The 27,793-nt window shown below is 42.5% G+C and overlaps 1 long non-coding RNA gene across 2 annotated transcripts in view; it reads right to left on the reverse strand.

Annotated features, from left to right (window-relative positions):
• LOC101676360 overlaps positions 1–27,793 on the reverse strand; it is a 177,198-nt gene that overhangs the window by 55,259 nt on the left and 94,146 nt on the right. For both annotated transcript variants that reach the window (XR_001181566.2, XR_006605311.1), the window contains exon 3: positions 12,454–12,564. This is a non-coding gene — a long non-coding RNA (uncharacterized LOC101676360). The remainder of the gene's footprint in view (positions 1–12,453; positions 12,565–27,793) is intronic.

Raw genomic sequence — 27,793 nt, forward strand, 5'->3', positions numbered from 1 at the left:
AGACACAACTTCTGACGCCTTCTATCCTGATACACATCCCCCTTGGACGGAACTCCCTTGCTGGGATGGCAGAGGCTGGAGAAGCTCCTTCCAGTCTGGCAGCAGATTCCAGAGCCATGGGGTTAGACAAGACCAGCAATCTCCGCCGGCCGAGAGACCCCACCCAGCAGTCTGTTTCCTCTTGAACCACCAAGCCCAGCTCCCGAGGCAAGAAGAGACTCCAGGAGTCTGACAAGATTTGCACTGTCAGAAAGCAAGTTTTATTTTTACCCTCAAGTCCGAAGTCTTCTAGGTGTCTGCAAACTGAGGAATTATTTTTACCTAGATGTAGAAGACAAATTCTTCCGCTTTGCTTTCCTGCCCGCCCTTCCCACATGGTGCTGGCTGTGGTCAGGGCTGCTGGCTGACCTCTGTAGTGTCTGAACTGACCTGGAATCTTCTTGCCTGTGCCACCTTCAAACCATGCCAATCCGGATGAGAGCTTGGGTTTTTTGTTTTGTTTTGTTATGTTTTCCCTTTCTGGCTCCCATTCCCTTATCTGTAAAATACACAGAGTTAGCCTAGATGGTTTCTGTGGTATGAAATTTTTTAAAAAGGATAAAGGTTTTTAAACCCATCTATCTTAATATAATCCATTTTGTCTTTTCTCCTCCCTGTTTATGGAAAGGGCAACCTCTTGTTTCTGTAGCTTGAGAATATTTGCCACATTTTGGAAGTGTGTGGTCCTTACCAAATGGAGGAAATGAGTAATGGAGGGGAAAATAAACAGAGAGTACAAGAAGTGAAACAGTTTGGTTTGCAGAGACTGAAACTTCCGGCCTTTCGCTCCAAAGACCCAGCTTTGCAGACCTCTGGCTTGGCTACCTCACTTACACCTGACTGGTGTACCTCTCAGCCATTGGCCTCTGTGGGAAGCACCAGCTGAATGCCTCTGTCTCTGGTTCTGCCTTCCCCATGACTTGACACCTTCAGGGTTATGAGCAGAGGCACCCTGCAGAGCATAAGGTCCTATGAGATGATCTTGCTGGGCTTTCTGAGAAACCAGGGATAGGCAGGACAAGAATTCTGCCCTCCTGACCAGCACACATCAATCAAGTAAGTACTGACTTTGTGGAATAATCACCAGCTCTCTAGCAGTTCAGAGGAGGGAAGTCAGGAGAGCTGGAAGAGGCCTAGGGAACACCAGCCATCCCTAACACTCCAGGAGCCGAGAAAGAAAGAAAGAAAGAAAGAAAGAAAGAGAACATTACCTCCAGCAACCCAACTAATGGTTTCATGGTTCATTCATGCCTTTCTTCTAATAAGACTCTTCAATGAGATCTACTATGCTCCAGAAGAGAAGAGAAGATGATGAATAAAATAGGACCACGTCCTCCCTGATACTCTTCCTGATAGAAAAGCTGACAATTTAATAGATGAGTGAAATTCAAATACTTTACGTAAGTCTACAGAGATGTGCCGTCACCACCATCCAGTTTCAGAACAGTTTCATCATCTCCACAGAATCCTTCACGCTCATGGGCGGTTCATCTCTTTCCATCCCCAGCCAACCACGCGTCTTCTTTCTATCCCCACATCTGCCTTGACTAGACGTTACGTAAACATGCAGTCATGCAATGCACACTTGTGTCTGTCTTTTCCGTGTAGCATAAAGACTCCGAGGTTCAACCACATGGTAGCCTGCATCAGTACTTCCCTCCTTGTTATAACTGAGTGAAATTCCACTCTATGGATCGAGCACATTTTATCTCCTCACCAGCTGATGGACATAGTGATTATTTCCAGCGCAGGCTGCACAGATAGTGCTGCTATGAACATTTGTGTGCAACTCTTTGTGTGGATGTACATTTCCATTTCTCCTGGGGAGAGACTGGTAATAGGATTGCTATGCTGTATGGCAAACTTATGTTTAACTTTTCAACAAAGTGTCACTCTGGTTTCCAAATGGCTGGACCATGTTGCAGGTGCACAGCAATGTAGCAGGTCTCCAGTGTTCCCCTCCCCCCCATCTTAGCCAGCATTTGGTATCAGCGGTCTTCTGATTATAGCCATTCTAATGGGGTGAAGTGGCATCTTGTAGTGTTTTGAATTAGCATTTCCCTCATGACTACTGACGTCCTTAGTGACAATTCATGTATCTTCTTTCCCCCACTGAATTGCCTTTTGCCGTTATCAAAATCAACTGACTTTAAGGATAAGGGTTTATTAATGGACTCCCGGTTTGGTTCTAATTGAGTTATATGACGACCCATAAGCCAGTATTACACTATCTTAAATAATAGTAGCTTTAGAATACATTTTCACTGGGAAGTGAAAAATCCTCCAACTTTTTTCTTTTTTTTTTTCTTCACAAAATTGGTTATTCTAAGTTTTGGCTTTCCATATAAATAGACTGCTACTTTCTATTTTTTTTTTTAAAGGGCTGGAATTTTTGTAGGATTTATCAAAGTTGGAGAAAACCACCACCTTAACAATATTGAGTCTTCCAATCCATAAACATGAAATGTGTTTCTAACATTTATTTAGACCTCAAATTTCCCGCAGAAGCATCTTGTAGTTTTCAGTGTACAATCTCCCACTTATTTTGTTAAATGTATTACTAATCTTTTTTTTTCCATCTTATTTATTTGATAGAGAGAGCACAAGCAGGAGGGGCAGCAGACAGAGGGAGAGGGAGAAGGAGGCTTCCCACTGAGCAGAGAGCCCAATGCAGGGCTCAATCCCAGGACCCTAGGATCATGACCTGAGCCGAAGGCAGATGCTTAACTGACTGAGCCACCCAGGTGTCCCAAATTTATTCCTAAAGATAATGTGAATGGAATTGTTTTATTTTTCTACCGTTCATTGTTCATATATAGAAATACAACTTCTTATCTCCTCTGACTTTGCTGAACTTGTTTATTAATTCTAATGTGTATGTGTGCATCCTGAGGATTATTAATTAATCATTTTTATGACATACAGCCTAACAGTAAATAAGACAGAAGGGAAAGAGTAGCAGGGGAAAAAAAAAAGAAAAAAAAAAAGACAAGAACTCCAGAGACTCAACAGTCCAGGACCACTTAGGGTTAGGGGTAAGCATCTCAAATACAATGACCATACATCTCAAATACAATGACCACACCATGGTATTAGCAGCCTGTGATATGTAGCTTCCCAAAAAATAAAAAATAAAGTTCCAGGGCTACTATTCAAGAAAACTAGAGATATGTGTCTATCTGTCCACTTAAAAATACCATCTGTGGTGTTTTTAAGGTTTAGCATTTGTTGGAATACACGTGTCTCTTCTAGAAGTTTCACTACAAGATGCTTTCTGAGGTACTGCTTTTTTTTTTTTTTTCTCCTGAATCCAGGATCATGTTGGCTGTCGCCAGGGCCATCAGACAATTTCCCAGTGGTTCCTACATTCCCCTGTTTCTTGGAAACTTCCAAAATTAATTTGCCTTCGGAAATCCTCTCCTGCCAGCATGACGGAGTTTGCTAAATTCAAGTGGAGGTAGGATACTCCCTGTTTGTGTTCTCAGGACAAGGGGCTGTGAACCAGACACAGGGAAAAAAAAAAAAAATACTACAAAGGAAATTAATACTACAGAATGACCTCCTAACAGAGGGGACAAGGAAGCCAGTCTGGAGCTATTAAAATGAGTTAAGTACTCAGACACACAGCACCACGCCTGCCCCCAGGGCAGGCTTTCTCTGTCTGCCGGCCTTCCCTCAGCTCCTACAAAACAGATGGGCCGGGCTCGAGGGACCAGGAGGCTGCGGGTATGCCAGAAGCAGATGCAGACCGGTCTGTGCAGAGCTCCTAACAGACCGCCCAGGAAACACCCTGGGGTGGGCACGCAGACAGCCAGCTGTGCCACAAGGTCCAGGGACCAATCAGCTCTGCACCTTAGAGGGACAGGTAATCGTCCAAGAAGAGTACCTCCAGTTTCCATTGGTGACTTTCAGGGTATGAAGAAGGTGCTGCTGTCAGTCTGTCCTGCAGTCCTCTGAGAGTGAGAAATGAGACCGTGTGTGTGCATAGACATGAGAACAAAGATGTCAGGTCCCTGCTGCTGCTCTGGGCAGAACTCTCAGCTCCTGCTGGCCCCAAGGTCCTGGGAAGAAGCTCATTTCCTCCTCCCATCTCCTAGTCCAGTCTGACCTCGCTCTCCGTAGGCCCATTCTTGTTCTGCGTTCCCCCGCTGCCTCCCTGGAAAATCGGCTTTGACTTCTCACAGGCATCCCTCTAGCAAACAGCCAAAGTAAATATAGCATCACAGTTCACAGCAGCCCATATGAATCTGAGTGTCCCCCCCTCCACACACCACCCCCCCCCCCCCGCCCACAAGGAGCCACTGGGCCTGCCTGGCTCCCTGTCAGCCACTGAGCCAGGTTCAGGCAGATCAGACAAGAGCTGACTCTGGCCTTCAGGCTCTGGCGCCCAGTCCAGGCACTGGGAAACCTCAGGCCACTTGGCCTCTTGGTGGGGAGAAGACAGTCCAGCAAGAAGGGAAAGCCACTGTCTGGGCCCCGGAAGCCCCAGCTGCAGCCTTCCCCAGCAAGCCAAGTCCAACACCATCACCCCTTCCCCCGCACACACACACCCACACACCTGCAGTCTTCCCTGGGTATTAGCTGTGCATCTGCTTATCGGCAGCCTGCCTCCTAACCCGAGAGCAAGGTAGGAAGCCGGTGGGAGGAGTGGACAGGGCACAGGAGAGGAATCCGAAACAACCAGAAACAGAGATACTCTAGATGCCTACCCAGAGGGCCTTAGTGAGAACCAGAAGCTAACAACAGTTAGGCTTGCCAATATGAAACCAAGCTGACAGGTAGAAAAGCTCCCAGGGTCGTGCAATGATGATCATGGTCCCTGAGTTCACAGAACCCTGAAGGAGCCTGAAGGAGCAGACTGGTGAATGCACAAAATATTTGTTCTCATGTGCTTGAGAGCCACTGGTGAAGTGGGACTGAGGTGGTGGGACAGGGCCCGCGGGGGGCAGCCTCGGGCATCTGTGGGAGAGCTAAATATGGGCTCTCCAAACCCAAGCACAGCTTGTCCCCTGCCAGGCGACCGATCGGAGCTCTCGGAATGGCAGCTGTTTCAATAACCACGTAGGAACCTTTCCTGCTTCCAGCATCGCAAAGGACCACGGTGTTCCACATGAGTGGAACGGCAAAACGTGATTTTAATAACTTTGAATACTAATCCTCCGATCAACACCTGTGACTCTTGCCATTGAGAGAGAGAGAAAGAGAGACATGAAGCCTGTGATCGCAACAACTCATTTATACAATGAACACAGACCAGATTCCTAGTATGTGCTAGGCACCAGAGTGGTTATATAAATTCCTAAGGCATGAATTGCATTCTGTAAAAGCTTATGAGGTGGTAGAGGATATAAGCTGTGTACGAGAAGAGCCATAAAGCAAGGGAGATAATGGCACCTCACAGGAGACTGCTTTTAGGAGTGATCTGAACCAAAGGCTGTAAGGTTCCACTGATGAGTATACGTCTGTGTGTTTCCTCGCTCTGTCTTCTGGGAGAGAAACTGACAGGCCAGCATACTGACACCAACATCTTGGTTTCTAAGCAGGATCCATTGAGAAATACTAAAATTAATGGGGCAAACTTTAAGGGGAAACATACCTTCAAAATACTTATCTACACATTTCTTAACTCTTAGGATGGTTTTAACACATGATCACAAAATCTTGGATACCCAGCCCTCCAGAGAGTGGTGCTCCATCCCCTTGGGTAGAGGCTAGAGGTACAGACTTGGTTCTAACGAATTATGTGTGAAAGGAGAAAAACAGTGACATTGCTGTGGGAAAACCTGGACAATATCAAGGTTAACAAAATGATCAAGGTTAACATCGCCAGTGATAAATCATGTTGATATCATGTGCTCACAGATATCAGGGGATAACAAGAGTACTTCCCCCTCTGTGATATTTTTCCAAAAATCCATAACCAGAGCCTATTAATGAAAGCACACCAGATAAACCTAAACAGAGGGTCATTTTATAAAACATCGGACCACCACTCTTCAAAAGGATCAGTCATGAAAGCCAAAGAAAGACTAAGGAGTTGTTGAGTTTTGGGGGAGACTAAGAAGACATAATGTGGCACACCCTGGACTGGATCCTGAAACAGAGAAAAGACATAAACAGAAAAACTGGGAAATTAGAATAGAGTCTACAGTTTAGTTAATAATATTTTATCAAAGTCAATTTCTTAGTTCTGATTAATGTACCATAGTTATATAAGATGCTAGCATAAATGTAAGCTAGTTCAGGAAGGATATACATTTCTATGGGTAAGCCAACACAAATCCTGAGCTCAGAGCCAAGTGTGCACATTGCAACACATCCCAAGAAGTACAGCAAAGCCTTTGAAAACTGAATGGGCAATGCAACCAGCATTCTCAGAACTTGCCATCTAAACCTAACTGGCATGATTGCTCACTAAAACAAAACGCTCCGGGCACCTGGGTGGCTCAGTGGGTTAAAGCCTCTGCCTTCAACTCAGGTTATGATCTCAGGGTCCTGGGATTGAGCCCCGCATTGGGCTCTCTGCTCAGCAAGGAGCCTGCTTCCTCCTCTCTCTCTGCCTGCCTCTCTGCCTACTTGTGATCTCTGTCTTAAAATCTTAAACAACAACAACAACAAAACGCTCCACATTCTTTGGAGGATTTTAACACGACCCAGAGTCTTACTACTTAATGTACAAGCTGTCTCGGATATCATCCAAAATTATCCAACATAACAACCAGGAAAAAAATCCGACCTATTCTCAAAGGAGGAGACAACAAACTGATGCCAACTCTAAGACAACCTAGACATTCGAATGAGCAAACAAATACCTTAAAATATCTTTTATAATCACTCTATAATTTTAGATGAGAAATTCATTATCCAAAATAAAAAGTTCACCAGACAGACTCGGAGTCTATCTTCAAAAAAATAAAAAGATCATATGATAGTTGTCTTTCTCTGCTTGACTTATTTCACTAAGCATGATACGCTCTAGTTCCATCCACGTCGTCGCAAATGGCAAGATTTCATTTCTTTTGATGACTGCATAATATTCCATTGTGTATATATACCACATCAAGAATAAATGAAACAAGATGGGTTTGGGAGGGAGACAAACCATAAGTGACTCTTAATCTCACAAAACAAACTGAGGGTTGCTGGGGGGAAGGGTGTAGGGAGAGGGTGGTGGGATTATGGACATTGAGGAGGGTATGTGCTATGGTGAGTGCTGTGAAGTGTGTAAACCTGGCGATTCACAGACCTGTACGCCTGGGGATAAAAATATATTATATGTTTATAAAAAATAAAAAATAAAAAAATGAAAAAAAAATAAAAAGAACCCAAACAAGTATTCCTTAACTTGAGGATACATAAACAGAAATTCTCTGATCTAAAGAACAGACAGAAATGCTACCAATTTCTGGGTATTAATTTTGTATATACAACTTTATTGAAAACATTTGTTACTAATTCTACTAGTTTTTTGGTGGAATCTTTAGGATTTTCTAGGTATAGTGTTATGTCATTTGCAAATAGTGAGAGTTTAACTTATTTTCTACCAATATGGATACCTCATTTCTTTTTCTTGTCTGATTGTTGTGGCTAGGACAACCAGTACTATGTCAAATAAAAGTGCTGAGAGTGGACATCTTTGTCTATATCCTGATCTTAGAGGAAAAACTCTGTTTTCCACCAATGAGTATGATATAACGTGTGGGTTTTATTATGTTGAGGTATGTCCCTCTAAACCTACTATGTGAGAATTTTTATTATGAATGGATATTGAATTTTGTCATCTTTTTTGTGCATATTTATATTATATTATTTTTGTCCTTTGTTTTGTTGTTTTGTTTTGTTAATATGTTGTATCATGTCGATTGATTTGTGAACCATGAAACATCCTTTCATCCCTGAAATAAATACTCCTTCACCTTGGTGAATGATCCTTCTAATGTAATGCTATATGCAATTTGCTAATATTTTGTTCAGAACTTCTACATCCATATTCCTCAGGAATATTGGCCCGTTGTTTTCTTTTTATTTATTTCTCTTTTCTTTTCATGGTGCCTCTCTGGTTTTGGGATCAGGGTAATGCTGGCCTTATAGAATGTATTTAGCAGCTTTCCTTCTTCTTCTATTTTTTCAAATAGTTTAAGAAAAATAGGTATGAGCTTTTTTTTAAAGATTTTATTTATTTACTTGACAGAGATCACAAGCAGACAGAGAGAGAGGAGGAAGCATGTCCATGTATTTTCTGATCTATTTTTTGATTGCTTCATTGACCCACTGGTTGTTTAATATTGTGTTGTTTAATCTCCACATGTTTGTAGTTTTTTTCCATTTTTTTTCCCTTGGGACTGATTTTTAGTTTCATACCATTTGTGGTTGGAGAGATGCATAAAGAACACAGACAATTCAATACCAAATAAATAATCCAATTGAAGAATGGACAGAGCATCTGAATAGACATTTCTCCAAAGAAGACATACAGATGGTCAACAGACACATTAAAAGATGCTAAACATCACTCATCATTAGGGAAATGCAATTAAAAACCACAATGAGAGATTATATATATCTGTGAGAAGAATGGTTAAAATAAAAAATTTTTTTTTAAAAACTAAGAAATAATAAGTGTTAGTGAGGGCATGGAAAAAAAAAAAAAGAACATGAGTGCATTGCTGTTGGGAGTATAAATTGGCACAGCCACTGTGTAAAACAACATAGAAATTCCTCAAAAAAATTAAAAATAGAAATATCATATGACCCAATAATTCTACTAGTGGGTATTAGCTCAAAGAAATAAAAAACACTAATTTGAAAGGATATATGCTCCCTTATGTTTAATGCAACATTATTTACAATAGCCAAGATATGGAACAACCTACTTTCCTAGTATCCATTTATCAATAGACAAATGGATATATGTGTGGCAGACTATTATACAGCCATTAAAAAGAGATTATGGTTTGTACAACAACATGGATGGACCTAGAGGGTGTTATCCTAAGTGAAATAATCAGACTGAGATAGACAAATAGCATATGATTTAACTTGTATGTGGAATTTTAAAAACAAAGCCAATGAATAAACAAACCAAAAGCAGAATGAGACCTATAAATACAGAGAAAAACTGATGGTTACTAAAGGAGGGGGAAGAGGGATGGGAAAAATAGATGATGGGTACGGAGAGATACAGGCTTCCCATTATTAAATGAACAATAGAAATAAAAGGTACAGCATAGAGAATGCAGGCAATGACATTATAATAGCAATGCATCAGGACAGATGGTAACTACACTTGTGAGCATACCACCACAGATGAGCCACCTGTGTGGCTCAGTTGGTTAAGTGTCCAATCTTTATTTTGGCTTAGGTCGTGATCTCAGGGTCATGAGATTGGGCTGCACATGGGCTCCATGCTGGGTGTGGAACTTAGAATTCTCTCTCTCTCCCCCTCTACACTTGCCTCACCTATTTGCATGTGTTCATGTGCACACTCACTCTCCAAAAAAATTTTTTAAATTAAAAAATGAAACAAAAAGAACAGACAGAAAATAGGCTGAAAAACTACAAGAGCCTCAGAACCTGTGGAACAACATAAAAAGTTGTAATATCCTTAGGGGCTCAAAGCCCCTAAGGAAAAGAAAAAGATACTGGTATGGAAAGAATGTTTTTGAAGAAATAATGACAATGAACTTCCCAAATTCAGTGAAAGACATAAATTTACAGATGCAAGAAGCTCAGGGAACATCAAGCAGGACAAATCCAAATGAAGCCATCATACTCAAACTGTAAAAACCAAAGGAAATCTTGAAAGCAGATAGAGAAAAACAATTTGTTACAAGTAGGAGAATAAAAATGTCACTGCAGATTTCTGACAGCAAACATGCAGACCAGAAGAACTGTCAACTCAGAATTCTACATCCCAGGAAAATATCCTTCAGGAATGAAATAAAGACATTCTTAGATCAAGGAAGAAAAAAAGGTTTCATTGCCAACAGACCTGCTCTAAAATAAATGTTAAAGGAAGTTCTTCTGGATAGAAGGAAATGATCCCAGAGGGACAATTAGAACTTTGGAGAAGGAAGAGCAACAGAAATGGTGAACATCTGAATGGACACAATAAACTACTTTTTTCCTCTTAGACTTTCAAAATGTGTGTGATTATTAAAAGCCAGAGTTTTACCATCGCTGGAGAGTAGGAGGCTCTTAATGTCTGCAGATGTAACATTTGTGACATGTATAACATAATGGAGGAGGGTAAAGGAACATATATAGTCGTAAGCTTTCTACATTCTACTTGAAATGGTCAAATATTAAATTTAAATACAATGTGAAAAGGTAGGTATGCATACTGTAATCCCTAGGGCAATCACCAGGAAAAAATATGAAAAGATCTAGCCATGAGAAGGGTTCTCTGGCCCCTCACCAGGTCTGACTTTAGACAGTCCTGAGGCTACAGTGAGTGACTGTTTTTATGGCTCCCCCAAACCATCATTCTGGGCTCAACGAGAAGCTCCACTCACTGCCTCATTTTCTAATTTCCCCCATAACTGTGCAACAGAGGTTGTTCATAATTCAATCTACAACCCAATGTTGTAAGGCAAGGCAGAATGTGAATAAATTCAGGTCCTTCCAGTCCCGTCCTCTGAGCTTGCAAATGAGGAGACTGAGGGCAGACAAGGAAAGTTGCTACTTGCCCAAGACCCCACAGCAAGCTGCTGTTAGAACCAGGCCTGGAGCCAGATCTCCGATCACCAGACACACCATTGAGAAACCCGAGCTCTGGGGATCCTTCCCCAGCTACCTGAGAGCAAGTTTTTGTGTCTGGCTGTCCTCCAGAACTATTAATCACGGACAAATATGCAGACTTTCTACACATGGGGCACTATACTAAGTTTGTCTATCTGTCTATCTGTCTATCTACCTCCTATCTATTTAACTATCCACACTAAATCCTCACATGGCCTCACTTGAGGTAGATACTATTATTCTCCCTGTTTTATAGAAAGAGAAACTAAAACATTGAGGAATTAAGAAACTTGCCCAAGATTACACATCTAATAGGTGTTGGCTCTGAATCTGAACCCAGATGGGGGTTGTAGCATGTGAGTTCTGAAATATTACTGTCCTCCCCTCAGGAAGACCAATCCAGACCAGAACTCTGGGAGACATTCCATGATCCAGAAGAAAATGTACTCTGGCTGCCCCCGACCCACATCCCACACCCCCAGGAGCGTTTCTAGCCAGGTAAAATCTGCTTAAAAGTTGTGTGGAGGGCAGCTCTGAGGGAAAAAAATGAGAAATAGGAGCTGACAAGAGGCGCCAGCAGCCTGAAAGGCGGGTGAAGAGAGGTGCTGGCACGGTTACTAGGCAACCTACCTCGTGCCTCCCGTCCTCTCAGGACTGGAGAGTTTCCCCCAGGCTCCTCTGTTCTTTCCTAACAACAGCTGATGACACCAGCTCCTTCTTCCTTCCAGCTGAGTCACTGCTGTTGCCAGTCACATGGTGAGGGCAGCCTGGAGCTGCCCCAAGATCCCCAATAGGGCCAGTTAAGGAGACTTCAGTCATGCTATAGTCTAACCTCACTCCCTGGTAAAGTCCAGTCCCTTGTGACCACCAGGGAAGGGGGGCACCCAACCAAGAAGGGCATTTTGCCAAGCCATCAGCCAACCATTTCACAGCTCAAGCTCGGTCTGACTAAGGAGGAGTGAGTGATGGACAGCTTCCTGGTGAGGTGAGGAGAGCTCTCCTTTCACTTTCCTCAGAGGTATTCGCTTCACTAGCAGTTCTGCCCAGGGATCTACAAAGTGGTGTTGCTGTTGGGGCCTCACAAATTTGTCCCTCATGCTCCCTAGGAAGTCTAAAAGGAAGCAGATGCCTCACACTGCTCTCTGTACTCCTTGTCTGATTTAACTGATTCTTTGGAGGTAAAAGGCTATTTTCACAGCCAACTCTGAAAAGCCAAAAAATGAAGTCATCATGACCCAGCAAAGAGGGGCAGACACTACTCCTTCCCCCGGAAAGCCACTGAATGCCATTGAGTGCTCTGAGTACTTTCTTCGCCAACAAGCCCACTCATGCCGGTGTGATTCATGGTCTGGTCTCCCCGCAGTGGATTCTCTTAGCACCATCTTCCTCCCCCAGAGACATATTAGAGAGGTCACTCTTTCCCACCACACTGCCCCATTCAGCTCACAAACCATTCAGCCACCTTTTAAAATATCAAACTATAACACTTGCAGTAAACATCCTTCCTGGATACCTTGTACAGGCTAAATTCCTGACTTCCATAACCCATGTGTGCAATATGCTAGAAATCACTCCCTCTTAAGTTAGTATCATTAGGAAACACGCCATTTTATTTTATTTTATTTTTTTTACACAGGAAGAACTGAGTAAGGAAAACAAGGAAAAAACTCCTACCTTAGGTTTGTCTTCATTATAAATCACTCAAATGCCACTTTGCAAAGGTGTTAGGCTCAGTCTTCATACCAGCCGGGCCTGGAAAGGCACTGAGAAGTCCACAGTTGTTTTCTGTTGAAAATAAAAGTACCCTTCAGTCACACTCTAGTATTTTCTCCCCACCATTTCCATAGTAGGAATCTAATGCCAGGGTCATTGGGAAATACCAAGGGGGTCTGAAATCCACTTCCCAGTAATTTTTTTGAGGACATCCTAGAGTGGAACCCAGAGCTCTTCTGAGGGTTCTCCAAGAAAAGAGACATGTAAGTGGAGGAGGCAGAGGACAAGGCACGTGAGCCTTTCAGAACTGTCAAATTCTCCCACTTGACACACAAGGAAGTTGTGTTTCTAACATATTGTCAATTTTCCAGAAACCAACAAGTCACTGTCTGCCCTTCCCCCAACCTGAGATCCCAGATTTGGACACCTGCGCCAAGAAAACTGAGGTCATTTTCACTAGTGCCTCAGTGGAGCTCCCAGGGGGATTGAGTAGACAGCTAATTATTATTCCATCCTTCTGGCAAAATACAAAAAAAGCTAGTTTGTCTTGGTGAATGAAGCACAGAGTTGTCACTTGGCCCTCACCCCACAAGAAGATCTCTCTCTGGGTCTAGCAGTCTTGAGGCTCTGAGTGGTCATGCTGGATAACTTTCCACTGGGGTAAAAAGAGATTGCCAACAACTCCTGTGCTCGGGAAAGAGAGTAAGAAAATTTCTGAACTTCTAATTTCAGTAACACTGCCCCCTGCCCTTCCATCTCACACAGACACACACTCATAAACCATAGTTGGTATAAAAAATTGGTTTGCTTTCCTAAGAAGGACAAAGATTTTCTTCCATTCATCCTCAGATCTTGTCCTCTGTCCTCATCTCACATCCTTCAAGACCACAAGTGAGGCATGGAGGACTGAATAAACTCAAATGGGTGAAAGGGTCATTCCTCCTCCCACATCCATAGCAGAAACCAAAGCAGAAGGAAGGAAAGAATAATGAGTCTATGCTCTTAGGAACCCTTGTCTACAAGCTATCCGATGACATTCAGGCCCTGGAATTAATCTGTTCCCAAAAGAGATTAGTGTCCCCATATAAACCCTCAGGCTCCTTACTTTCTATCATAGTCACAGTGGTGGTACCATGTGATTATCTCCAGATACTCAGAAGAAACACCAATCTGGGGAGAAGCAGCAACATTTCCTGCTATATCTACTTCTCTTCCTGGTGTTGATATTGAGACTGAGACAGGTGAAATGGGCAGAGGGAAAATTTCTCTTTTGGAAATTAATAAAAATAATATTGTTCCAGTTACTCTTGCTAAATAGAAAGCTGTCCCTCAAATTCAATGGTTTCAAATAATTGATTTTGCTCATTAATCTGTCATTTGGACAGGGTTCAGTGAAGTGAGCTCATTTCTCTCCATTCAGTGTCAACTGGGCAGCTTCACTAGAACAGGAGGTTCCACTCCTACAATGACTCATTCAGATGTCTGGAAAGGTTCGCATAGTCTGTCAGCCCTCAAGCGGCCCTCTCCATGGGGTGGCTTGGGCTTCCTGACAGCATGGAGGCTGGGTGATTTCAGTGGGACCATCTCAAAAGAAGCACGCTGAAGCTGCCTTGCTTTTTTATGGCCTACCTCAAAAGTCACAAAGTGCCACTCCTCCCACCCCCTCCAGAGCCATAGGTCCACCTACATTCACGAAAAAACAGATCCATCTCTTGTGGAAGATGAATTACTGTTGCACCAGAAGAAGAGCACATTCAATGAAAGAGACTATGGCAGCCATTTTGGGGAGAGACCGCCTGCCATACAAATGAACTACAACTAATGGACGATGATTCCTTACTACATTCTACACTCTGGCATAAAGTGTTTGGTATGAATTCGCATTTTAAATCTCACAACAAAACTATAAAGCAGGCATTAGCATTGTCCCATTTTATACATGAGAAAACTGAGACTTGGGGGGCGGGAGTAATTTCTCAGCTTGAAAGTGGCAGAGCTGGACACTGAATTCAGGCCCACCTGGGTCATGTACCAGAACTCAAAACCACTGCCCTGCCAACCTCCCAGAACTAGCCTTGGTTGGGACTCATTAAGGTGATACAATGGAAGGAGAATAGACCTTGGGGGTGGGAGCCAAGATTTTACCTCTAGCTCTGCTACTCATTAGAGGTGCCATTCATTATATGCCATATGCTATGTGAGGCACTTTACATGCATTATCTCACATATTCCTTAAAATGATACTGTAAGGGAGTTGTTATGTGATGCACATTTAACAAGTCAAAAAAAAAAAAAAAAAAAAAAAAAAGACTAAGAGGTGTAGCAACTTGCCCAAGCTGCACTATATTAATTTACTGAACTGAGATTTTAAATTATTCTGTCTTACTCCAAGGCTCTTACTCATCTCAACCCAAGGCCAGAGTCCCTGGACAAGTCTCCTTTACTCTCTGATCCTCAAATCCCTCACTTATGAGAGCAGAAAGCTGTGAGAAACTTTTGGCTCCAATGGGTAGCCCTGGGCACGGAGGCCTCCAGTGTTAAATCCCGTTTAGGCATGGTTTCCCAACCTCAGCACCACTGATATTTGGGGTCAGACAATTCTTTGTTGTGGGGACCATTGTGTACAGTATAGGAAATAGAGCAGCATCCCTGGCCTCTGCCCAGTCGATGCCAAGCAAGCCTTCTTCCCCGTGATGTGACAACTAGCAATGTCTCCAGACATTGCAAATTATCCCAGGGGGGATGATCTTGCTTTACAGCTCCCCCTCACTCCCCTCTTAAGAACCTCCATATTAAGGTACTACTATGGTGGCCCCGAAGTAAATTTTTACAGAGGTCCTGGTCCTCATCTCCTTCCCCAGATGTCCCTCTCCTCTTGGTAAAATCACCAGCTGGGAAGATCAAAGAGGGATCTGGATAGTATAACTAACTCACTTTTTTCCCTTTGTTGGGCCATTCCTTCACTGTAGATTCTTACCAAGTCAGAAACTGGTGGTACTCAGATGCCAGCAAGTGCCAAACGCCAGATGAAAGCACAAGGGGTGGTGGTGGTGTTTGCTCCTTTCCTTCTCCCTTTTTCCTTCTATCCTTTCTGCTATCCAACTCTTGTTCTTTCTCCTATTCTCCCCCCACACACACACCCCATCTCTTCTTCATCAGATGCTTGGCCAAGCAGGGGAGATGCTGTTGCCAGGAACCTGTTTGCATTTTTGGGCACACTGCTTCCTAGCAGGTCCTTCCTCTGAGTGGAGCCTGAGGAGAGCCAATGATCTGTCCCCCAGCTCCAGGCTGGTGGACACTAAGGGTCCAGGGTCTAGGCACTGCCTTCAAGAGGTCCTTGAGCCTGCAGAGGGACCTGACTCCCTTCTCCACAACCTCAGGCTCTGCCCTCAGAAGCTCTCCTGATGACAACACTGAGCAAGCCCTATGAGGGAAGTACCAGGAGTGATTCATTCCTCCAAAGCAGAGAGTACTGGAAGCGGGGACACCCAAGAAGGGCAATGCCTCACCAGAAGCCTATGGCCTCAACCCAAGTTCTCACTAGCTCACAAGGCATCTGGGACATAACCACAGGTCAGAGGTATTGGTGCTTAGAGCCTGACAGCTTCTACCCTTGGGTCCCCCATCTACCCCTGTGAGAATGAGACCAATTCTCCTTCTGTATGAGACCCCATCAAAACATCTGATGCATGATCACTTCTCTCCATTCTTTGCATCCACAGGCTAAATAGCCAAATATCACACAGACTGAATATCAATCTTGGGATATGACTTGCACAGCACTAACCTGGATGTGTTTCTTTACCAGTGTCCCCTACAAGGATATATGCTTAGAATGAAATCCACATGTTATTTATTATATTTTTTACCATTCCTCTATTGCAATTAATTCCAGCAGCCTATGTGATCAAAAGCCTAAAAGAGTATATTTCTGCCAGCTTCAGCTCATTCTATGACATAACTGCCCTCTATAATTACTTCAGGGTTGTGTCATCATTGGGACAGTAGGATTTGTCCACATGTCCTTCGCTGGTAGGATAATTATTTCTCTTAATACTGAGTCTATATTTTTATTAACACAGCTGATAAAGACATCAGCTTCCTGGTAGGCACATTGTACCAGTGACCCATGGAGTGTTAAGGTGATTTTCACATTGATTCATGTTAATATGGTCAATGGTCACAAGGCCAGGCACGTGCAGTTGATTTTTTTTTCACCTAAGGACCAGACTTTACATTTGTCTGGTATTGAGTGTTACTTTCTTCGCTATCCATATTTTTGAATCTCAATTTCCCCTTCCAATATATTCTCCTCCAAGATCTATATGATCTGTATACATGAAAATCCAAACTTCTATGCCTTCACCCATAATATTTTATTAATATTTTAATAAAAATATTGACTAGGGTGGCAGTCCATTTTTAATTATCTACCAGAGAGATCTGTCTGTAAGAGAGTAGTCTTGGGTGTGATCATTCAGGCAACTATACATTCTTAGCAGCTTTGGACCAGTGAGGTATCATTTAAATCTTTGATAGCGGATAACTTGAGGAACTTTGTGAGGACTTATTTCTTGGAGCATGGGGTGGGAATCCAGAAGTTACTATGGTAAAAACTGAGCTGGGAAAGGGGGCTGAGACATCAGAATATGGACTGGTTAGGCAGTGGTAGGCTGTTGGAGAAGGTGGAGTCAAATGGGACACTGAAGTCAGAAGCAGAGCTGAATGTCCAATGCAAACCAAGGAGACAGGCCAGATCTCAGCACCGGGATCTGAAGCCAGATGGAAACTCGCCCCCTGGCAACTTCTACAGAATACATAAGGAGTGACATGAATGCACATGATGTGAAAGAGGCATGGAGAGCAACAGAAACCACCTGCGTCCAGAGACTGAGCTAAGTGGTTGGGTTTCTGAAAAGGCCTCTTTCCATGGGTGGGGTCCTCTTTCCTTACAAGTGGCTCACTGAGCAGATGTTCGGGATAGAGTCTGACGTCGATACTGGATTTCTGCAGAGCCTTTGCTAGACCCTGGTGACCCCCACTCTTTTCTCCAAGTTCTGCCAAATGCTCTGATTTGGTATCTCTTCTAGGATTTTACAGGGGGGTTATATCTGTTGTTTGTAGAAAAAAAAAATTCAGAGAAAAAAATCAGGAGATTTTCTTGCCTGTACTCATTTAGCATCTCTTTCTCTTTAAAGAGAACCAAGACCAGGTTTGTGACTCTAATGCCAAGTTTAGGTAGCCTGCGATGTGACTCACCTGGTCTTAAAAGTTGCACTCGCTTTGTGCCAGTAGGATCCTCTTTCCCACCCCCTCTCCTATGTTTGGATGATGTTTTCTCTAAGTCATGTTTATTCTGCACATTTCAGCTTAGAGATCCCTGTCCCTGCCAGAGTAGGGAAGAAAAACAGGAAAGAAGCCGTGCTGCTTGCCCTGTCATCGGTCAACATTACATCATCTGCTCCTGGCCTTTATTTCTTCATTGTTTTTGATCCCTCAGTAATTTCCAAAAAGCCCTTGCTTTGCCCTTAGCATTTTCTGCGAGCCTCGGCTTGCTCTGGGATCTCACCTCTCTGGCATGATTCCTTCGGGTCTGTGTACTCCTTTGAGTTTGTCTTTGACTATATGCCCATTTTATCTTCAACAGAATACTATGTTACCACTAATATTTTATTTAGCAGCCTCTTCCGTCGCTCCTAACTGAGGCATTTTCCATCTTAGAGTGTCTGGCTATGAGACCTTACACTCTGTTTTCCTGGCTTTAGTGCTGAGCCTGCATAAGCCCAGGTGTATAATCTCAGAGTAGTTCTGGAAGGACAGAGAATCAGAAAGCATGACTTATAAAAAAAAAAAAGCCCAATCCCAAAGGGTTGTGAGATTTCAAAACACAAAACAGAAAAGGAAAGTCAGAGTAACTAGGAAAATTAGGGTATTTAAAAATTCAAATTTCCCTGACCACTTGGAATGCTTGTGAAAAATGCAGACTCGGCCTCACGGTGGACCCCCGAATCCCTATGGTAGAAGACAAGGCATTCTTTTTTTCTTCTTTTCTTTTCTCTCTCTTTCTCTTTTCTTTTTTTAAGAGAGGGAGAGAGGGATTGAGGTGCAGAGGGAGAGGAAGAAAATCCCAGGACTCTGGGATCATGACCCGAGCTGAAGGCAAACGCTTTAGCCTACTGAGCCACAGAGGCAGCCCTCCATGGAGAATTCTTTAAGAAAAACTTCACCTCCAGTTTAGTGCAGTATGAAACTGCTGCCAACAGTCAAAAGTTCCAGGACAAAATGGACTGAATATGCGTTAAGTGGTGTTCTAATTTAAGACTTGTCTTAATTAATTATTCATTACCTGTCCAAATTTATTATTGCTCTATCATAATTTCAGAGAGAGTTTTCCTAATAAGGATCCAAAAAATTAGAAATCTGTTTTATCTCTGTTTTACAATGTATCTTGGAATTCTCTCCATGAGAAAATATTTTTGGAATATGAAGGCTAAGGGATTTTGGAATTCTCCCTCATACAAATTCCTTTCTTTTGAGTTAAATTTAATCTTTGTAACTACAGTGTGAGTCCTGGGAGACGATAGCTGTGATTATGGTTCTGCTCTTTAATGAACAGTGCTGACCCACTGACAATCCAAGGCTTTCTCTGTCCATCTACACATTTATTTATGAGCTACATAACATCCAGTTTACTTGATGGATCCTTCCCTCAAATTCCAACAACCCCTTAGTACACCTCTTGACACTTGTTTCCGGATTGCCAGAACTGCTCCTAGATCCCTTACGGGGAAGCCCTCCTGCATTTAGGAAACCCAAGAGGAAATTTTGGTTTATGGTTTTATCTCCTATCTACACAATGACTTCTTTGATGGAAAGCCCTTAGAATAAAATCTTAGAATGCAGCTTGTAGCCAAGCCCTTTGGGATGAAAAACACGGCCTGGAATGTAACTTTTTCAGTGCCTATTGCTGGACAGATGGCTAATGAAGTGACATGTAGTTAAGGAGGTATCAAGGTGCTATCTAAGTGTGGAGCTTTTTTTCAGACTCCAAGCAAGACATGACATTCTTCTCCAAAGCGGAGGCTTAAAACTTTTTATTCTTATCACTACTGCACAAAGAGGGCATGCCGCCAGAGGGCTCTGGTAAGTGAGTCGTTTTCATTAACAGTCAGCCATTTTATCAACAGGTAAAGGAAGCAGCCAATATTTGCCAGTGTATTGGAGCAGAGCAGAGCTGTCTGGAAACATTCATTGGTAAGATTCAGTATATGAAGCAAGTACATGAAAAGAAAGAGAAGCTGGGAGAGGAAGGGAGGGAGGGAGAGAGGGAGGAAAAGAGGAAAAGGAAGGAGAGAGACAGAGAGAAGGAAGGGATACAGGGAGGTAGGAAGGAAGGATAGTTGTTTGTGACACCAGGTGACCTGGGGACAAGAGCAAAAGGGGACCTACAGAAGAGGACAGAGATTACCTCAGAGTAGAGACTCCTTCCTTAACCTCCTTGGTTAAGGGTGATTGAAGTTCTGTGGTAAGCAGGAACTGGAGACTGACATGAAAACTCACCAAATGTTCTTTAAAGTTCTTGCAATTAACTGTGTGTGCCAGATTGTATCTAATTTCTATTAATGATTTCAGACATTCCTAATATGTCTTTATTTTCATGAACCCTTTGGAGTATATTCAAAGGAAAGTCCATGGCTAGGTGAACACTACTTGCCACAGTTAAGGCTCTGAGGCCAAGAACAGTAAAATCCAAGTAATCTGAGCCCTCCCACATCCATTCTGAAAATTCTGTCTCGGTGTGGTTTACTCCCCAAGAAAATAAAATAAAGAAGTCTTAGAAAATAAAAAGCGGAAGTGATCCATAAAATCAACAGAAGCTCCTAGACATACATGTTGGTTAGTGGGGTCCCTCAACATTTATACTGTAACTCTTTTACTCATTTCAGGAATTTCAAATAGGAAACAGAAAGCAATAAAGCCAGGAGTTTTAGTTAAGAAAGGCAGTAGTCAAGACAGTACTAGGCATTTGGAACTAGATGCTATAACAAATAAGAAAATACAAGATGGTTCAAACACCACGGAGATTTATTTACCTCAGAGTAAATAAGATGGGCATTCCTCCTCAGTGGAGGTTGACTTGTCTCCATTCCCCAGCTGCCATTCAAAGTTTCAGACCAACAGTGACTCTGCCACTTTCATTATATGGTTTCTAAGGTCATCATAACCATCTCCTTCCCAAGGTAAAGAGCATGGAGAAGTGTTTATGGGAGATTTCTATAGGCCAGGCCTAGAAAGGGGACATATGACTTCTGTTCACATTTGGCTAGAATTTAGTCACATGGCATCACCCAATTGCAAGGAAGGATGGGGAATGTGGTCTTAGCTAAAAGCTCAGGAATATGAGGAAAGAGGTCAGTCAATAATTAGTAGCCTCTGACATAGAAGGTATGCATATTTATACCCTCCTCAAATCTGGAATAACAATGCTTCATTTCCAGGACCATTACAGAAAGTCAAAAGATGGTTATGTTTACTACAATAGGAGTAGAGTAAGAGCTACTGTTTACTGAACACTTACTGTGTTCTAGGACCCATGTTAAATTCACACATTATCTCATTTAATCCTCATATCAACCCTGACTTGGCAGACAAAGATGACAAGCTGAGAGAGGGCAAGTGACCTACGCAATGTCTCACAGACACTCAGTGACAACTGGGATTTGAACCCAGGCTGCCTAACTCTGATGGCCAAGCCCTTTACTGCCTGATTCATCATCACATCACAGAAGGACCAAAATGTAAATTACAATCTGCTCCAAAGTTAAGCCAGGGTTCTTCTATTTTCAACATCAGGAAAAGGAAGAAATGATCTTCAGATTTTGAAAATCCACACGTGGATGAACTCGAAATAGAAAATCAGGAAAGCCTTTGGCCAAGTTTGGAAATCCCTCGAACTCCTTGGATTCTGCCACTGAAACCTTGCTGGAGCCTTTCTGGTTTATTTTTAGTTTTTACCAAGCACCATTTCCTGGATCAGTGAAGCAGGTTTAAATATTCTTATAAGTATTTTGGACACAAGTGAGATTTTTTTTTAACTGACTGTGAAAGAAATGCAGAGAACTTTGGGATGAGCATATATAAAATAAATAAGAGCCAAACACTTAAGCAGTAGCAGGATAATATCTATCAAAGCCTGTTGGGCGTAGCTGGGGCTGGCCTTCCTGAAACCTCGTTTGTTCCTCCAATCCATTGAGCCTGGGACCTGAAGACCCTATGATTTACTTAGCATGCTTTCCAAAACCATTTGAAACCCTAACAAGGACAATGCAGATCCCTAGACTCTGCAAGCACTTTTGTAATCTTTGTGGTACGACCGTAACTTCCCATACGGAATTCAACACCTAGTTGATCACTTGGGCCAAAATAAGGAGATGGGAAGACCCACACCAGAGGATTCTGCTCAGCACTTTCCACAGGTAGCAGCTTTTGGTATCTGCTGGGCCAGGCATACCCTCAGGTTTATGTCCAGCATGATTTCATGGATGGTGGTGCAAATGCAAAACCATCCGTCCTCCTACTACACACCTACTGGTGAGCACCTTGCTCCTCTTTTGAGGCTTTTGGAAAAAGGATCACCCTTCACCTCTCCTGTGAATCTTCCAGGCTTGGCCTCACTAGCTACGTGTACTGACATGCATCATGCCATGACTCATGCTTGAATAGAATCTTTACCTCCCATCATAACTGTAGAAAGAAAAGAGGTAAAGACAAACAAACTTGCCCTATTAGTACCATGACAATATCATCCTTTTCTTCCACATAACTGCTTCCTCATTAAAAAGAAATAGAGCAAAGTGAAAACATTCCTGGAATATGTCAGACCATTTATGAAGCTGGGTGGTATACAAGGGTGATCGTTGTACTAGTCTATGCAGTCATTTCATGATTTTTAAATATTTCATAATAAATCAAATATCTAAAAGAGATATTCTGGACTGGGTTTCTTGTTTTTATTTCCAGTTCTACTAATCACCACTGGGTCCTAAGCCACAGAGAACTAAATCCTGCCAGCAACCATGTGAGCTTAGAAGTGGATCCTTCCCCATGAAAGCTTTCAGATGAAACCTCAGCCCTGATGGACACAGTGATTACAGCTTCATGAGAGATCTTAAATCAGAACCCCCAGTGAAGGTATGTCTGCATTCCTGACCCACAGACACTGGGAGATAACAAATGTGTGTTATCTAAACCCCTAAGTTTGTGCTAATGCTATTATACAGTGGCAGGTAACTGACAAGATGCTTACACCTGGAAATGGCAGGCCTCCTCCACTTTTAGGTCATCAGTATAAGGTAACTGGGCAGTCCTAAAAAATATTTTTGCCTGAGTGCCACCATCAGATATTCTATTTAATTGTTCTGACCTAGATGTTAGAACTTTTTAAATCTACTAGAATTACTCGATTACACTACAAAATTTAAAAACCACTGCAAAGCTGATTATTTCATGTTTCCCTCCTTTTCCAACTGTAATTTTTCTGCATTCTGAGATTTTCTCCTACAAACCACCCAACTTCATACTCACTTCAGACTTTTTGTTCTGACTGGCTATACACCATCACTTCTTCTCTTGTACGTACTCATTCGTTAGTACTTTTGTTCCAGTCAAACAGCATTGGCAAACCCAAGCAGGCATAGAATTTCCAGAGACAGTGGCACTCAGAAAAGGGATAAGTAGGTCTCTGTACTTCTGCACCTTGACCTAATGATAATGGTGCCCCGCTGGGGGAGTGTAGGATGGCAGTGTCTGTCAGGAGAGAATGAGGAATAGGAAATCTGGGATGGAGCATAACATTTTTGATGTGTTAGTGACACATCCTGGCACTGTTTAAGAAGTTGCAATAAACCATCAAATATTCTAGCTTAGAAGTATAATAAGTAATAGAGTAAGAGCCACCATAGTAAACATATATTGTAAACGGTAGGTCTGAAATTTGGTGGAGAAAACCAAAGCCTTGCTCCTTCCCTTGATAAAACACCACATAGTGACTCTGTTGGTGTCTGTATTTTAAGGGCATATGTCTGTGCATGTCTGAGTATAATATACAGAAACATCAATTGTTAAGTTAACAATTACTAGTTAAAATGACTGGTGGCTAACTTGTCCTGACTGACAAATGTGTTTCTGATTTGTCTTTGCAATATTAACACAGAGGACACTGGGCAGAAATCTGCCCAGAGCAATGTACTGATTATGTTAATGGTTTGGGATCTTGAGGCCCCCAAATCACAAGGGCACAATAACCTGACTGGAGGGAGAAAATCCTGCCCTGGCTTGAGGCTAGCAGGACTGCTGACAAGGAACATGGCTTACATGTGTGCAACTGGCTTCATGCTCTGTTCCATCAGCTCATTCTCTACTGATCTCCTCCACACACGTACACACACAGACACGCTAGAACACCAATCTTATTGCTGGTCTCCAGACACTACCGCTGACTATGAATGATCATTGCCTCCTCTCTCTGACCCTGGCTGCTAAACTATGCTAGAGGTTAGACATTGATTTATTACTTGTTTGCTGTGAAAATTGGCCTTTATAAAAAGGAAAGCAATTTTAACAGTGCCTTGCTGAGAGAATTTTTATCTCTTCTTAACCCTTCCCTTGAACAGAGGAACCCTAAAATTAAAGCAGTAGTGTATCTCCCTCCCCACAGAGCTAAACTGCTCTGTGCCCTGTCTACAGTGCCACCTATCAGAGGCAGTAAAGCAGAGTAGATAGGAACATGCACTTTGCATCAGTGGAACAAGTTTTCCCAGCTTTGTCTTTTACTAGCTTCACCTCCCTTGGGCAAGATACTTAACCATTCCAGTCCTCTGCTTTCTCATCTGCTCACCAAAGTAAGAGGCACGGTAGTCAAGAAATAGGAGTATTATCATTGTTATTTATACTTCTCCACTGAGTCACAGTCCACTCAGATTGGAAAATTATTACCTCTATTCCCATCCATTCCCTCAAAGAGGAAGTCAAGCCCAAGATTGTGGCTTCACTCATCCTTAATTCCCATCCATGTATGTCCATGCATAGAAGTCAAAATCCCCATTTTTCTTAACAAGTATCTATTGCCTACACAAAGGACAGTACCTGGTGTTAGAGGGGAAAACAACAACAACAATAGCAACATAACATTTGTGTACTTAGAATTGGATTCTTCCCCCTTCAAGCTTTCAGATGAGACCTCAGCTCTGATGACATATTAATTACAATCTCATGAGAAATCTTGAAGCAGAGCCCCCAGTTAAGTCATGTCTGGATTCCTGACCCACAGAAACTGTCAAATAACAAATATGTGTTTTTAAGCCACTAAGTTTACCATAATACTGTTACTAGAGGCACCTGCCTTAGTAGCTTATAATCTAGTTGGGGAAACCCAATGTGCCTACTACATGGTAGCCAGGAGTTAGGAAGTAGCATTTGACTAATGGTAGAAAAACATGTTTAATACCCAAAGTGATCTATGATTAATCTACCTGCAGAATTCTCACTCTTTAATGACAAGTAGTAAACCCTAAAATATGATACTGAGGGCTCAATTGTGTATGTCTAAATTTAGATAGTGGTTGTTAAAAAATTTTTTTGAACTTTATAGCAGGGAGGTATGGTGCTATTTTTTAGGTTGGCATTATGCTTATCTTTATCCATGAAACACACAAAAGAAATAGATGCATAAGGTAAGACTTAAAAATCGACACCTGTGCAAAATTTACCACTGTCATAGTATTAGCTTTGGCTACCCACAATCTAGGGACAAAAACCGTTCTCATTTGTTTTGACTCACCAACCAGTTTTTAGATTGAGTATACAGCTGGGTAGAGTCTGAGCCATGAAGTTCTGGTTTCCACATTGAGGAATGATGAGGGAAGAATCCTTCTGATTCTGAGCAACTCTAAAGGTTTTTCTGGCCTCTCATAATCCTCTGCTAACTGTATTATGGAAATGATCATAATTACCTCAAAGTCCCTGGTGATTCCCATGTCTTTGGTGCCACTCACTGTCAGTTCACCTTGACCAACCGTCTCATGGACTTGTCTTTTGTACCAAACCTTGAATGAAACTGGCATTTGTGTCAATAAACTTTAAGCCCATCTTGCTGAGATAATTATCTGGGTCACTCAGATTTCAGCTACTTCAAATAATTATAGCCTTTTAGCCTAGAATATGAGGTGATGATTAAAGGAGAAGGAATTGGGGTCCCCATGCCTAAGTCAATTAGGTGGAAATGCTGACAGGTCTCAGCTCAGGCCTCCGATTTGAATGCACAGAGAATAAGTCACTCATAAAATGCACATCTGTTTGGCTGCACCATGATCTAAAATGTGGACACAGCAATTTTTCACACTTCAACACATTAGCTGTGGAGGGGAAAAGCTAGATCATGGACACCATCATAAGAACTGCTGTATACAGCAGTGATGATAAGCAGAACATGACTCCATTTTCCCTAAGAACAAACATTATAGCAAAAATTACCTTATAGATGTCAGGGGCTAGAGACCAGTTTGACCATATCACTGGATTTCTCTTCATGGCTTAGTAAAACTTCGAAGAACTGACTTTTGGTCATTTCATGTTCACCCCTGTATTCTCACTGAGACAAAACTCACTAATTACAAAAAGACTCACGTTCTCATTTTGGCCAAAAGCTTGAAATGTTTTGGAAAAAAATTATCTCTGGAGACCGGGGCATCGTAACTCTTAAATCCCTTTCCTTCTGTGGGGCTAGAAAGACAAAGCCTTTTATGAATCACCCCCCGCCCCCACTTCCATCTCCACCTGTCAACGTTTAAACCTGGAGACTAATAGTAGACAGGCTTCTCCTGCAGATAGTAATTGCTTTTCCAACAGAGAAGCTATCTCCAAAGCAACCGAGATATGAGCTATGAATTCAAGCTGCGACTCTCTATGTAAATTGCTGGCAGTGAAATTGAAATTTCCCAAAAGAAAGCTGCACTGATTCAGTCCATTAAATGCATTCCTACCTCAGACACAGGGATGTACTCTAGCAGCTAGGAAATTGCCCACACCTCGTACACTGTACACAGAGATAAGACCCAAGCACTTTATAGCCTGATCTTCAATTTTACAAAGAAATCCTGTCATTATTGATAATATGAGTCAATAATTGCTATTCATTATTTAAAGCAGCCCAACTGTCCACAGCTGCTCACATTAGCTCCCAAATGAAACCATGATGTTTCATACACCCCCATCTCACATTAGCTTGTTTTTCCCACATTGGCTTTGTCATGCTTTTGTGCAATGTATTTTTGGTCTTTGGCATGTCTTGACTACTCAGTATTAAATGCTCCCATGAATTTTCCTGTTTTGCTTGGTTTGATTTAGTATTTTTTTGCCATAAACTCTTCTAACCCTAAAACAGGATCTAGGGTGAGATAATGTTTTATTGTACTAAGCAATATTATTATTGTTCAGTTAATTAACAATGTGCCTCAACAGCCTTGCCTGGGAGGCTGAGATAGGTGAACCCTCACCGGTGCAAAATTTGGTGAGCACTTGACATGGCCTTCCGGATCACTGAACCGCTCATGCTTCATTCGGCCCCTGTCTGCCTCCACCGGCCATTACCCACCTGGCCCTCCCTCTCTGGAGGGCATCCTACTTCCTCCACCCCACACTCCCTACACACTCAATACCTGCAGGCTGCCTCAAAATCTGCTTATGAAATTCAAAGAAGAGGGGAAAATAAATGTGAAAAGTTCACTCTGCGGCAGCGTGTCCCCCAATATTCACTGTCCCCATCTCCTATTACAGCCCAATCCTTGATTTTTAACCGGGCACATGGCTGCCTGGGCTATCCATAGGAATGAGCTAGGACAAGTTCAAGAAAGCCAGGGCGTGTAAACCGAGGTTTCTTTTTGACAATGTTTGGAGCAGGCTGGGGCCCTTTGACCCCTTTCTTCTTTGCCCTGTTCTCCATCCGGCTGTCTGGTACATACGGCTGGAGCTCTAGCCACCACCTTGGTCCAAGAAGTCTAAAGCCATGTCCCAGAACGTATAGAGAGCTCTATGGAACTGAGCCACCATACTGACCCTGAACTCTCTACCTCCAGACCTCACAGTGAGAAAGAAACACACTTCCGGCATGTTTAAGCCACGATTACTTGGGATGCCTGCTACATAAAATGGAATTTGATCTTAACTATAGGCACTCTGATTCTGATTAGCACCAGAGACTGGTTTTGTCTGTCTGCATTCAAATCATGAATTTTGAGGCACCTAG

The sequence above is a fragment of the Mustela putorius genome, unplaced genomic scaffold, assembly GCF_011764305.1.
Source record: "Mustela putorius furo isolate JIRA1106 unplaced genomic scaffold, ASM1176430v1.1 tig00000145_pilon_pilon_pilon, whole genome shotgun sequence".
NCBI classification, from domain to species: domain Eukaryota; kingdom Metazoa; phylum Chordata; class Mammalia; order Carnivora; family Mustelidae; genus Mustela; species Mustela putorius.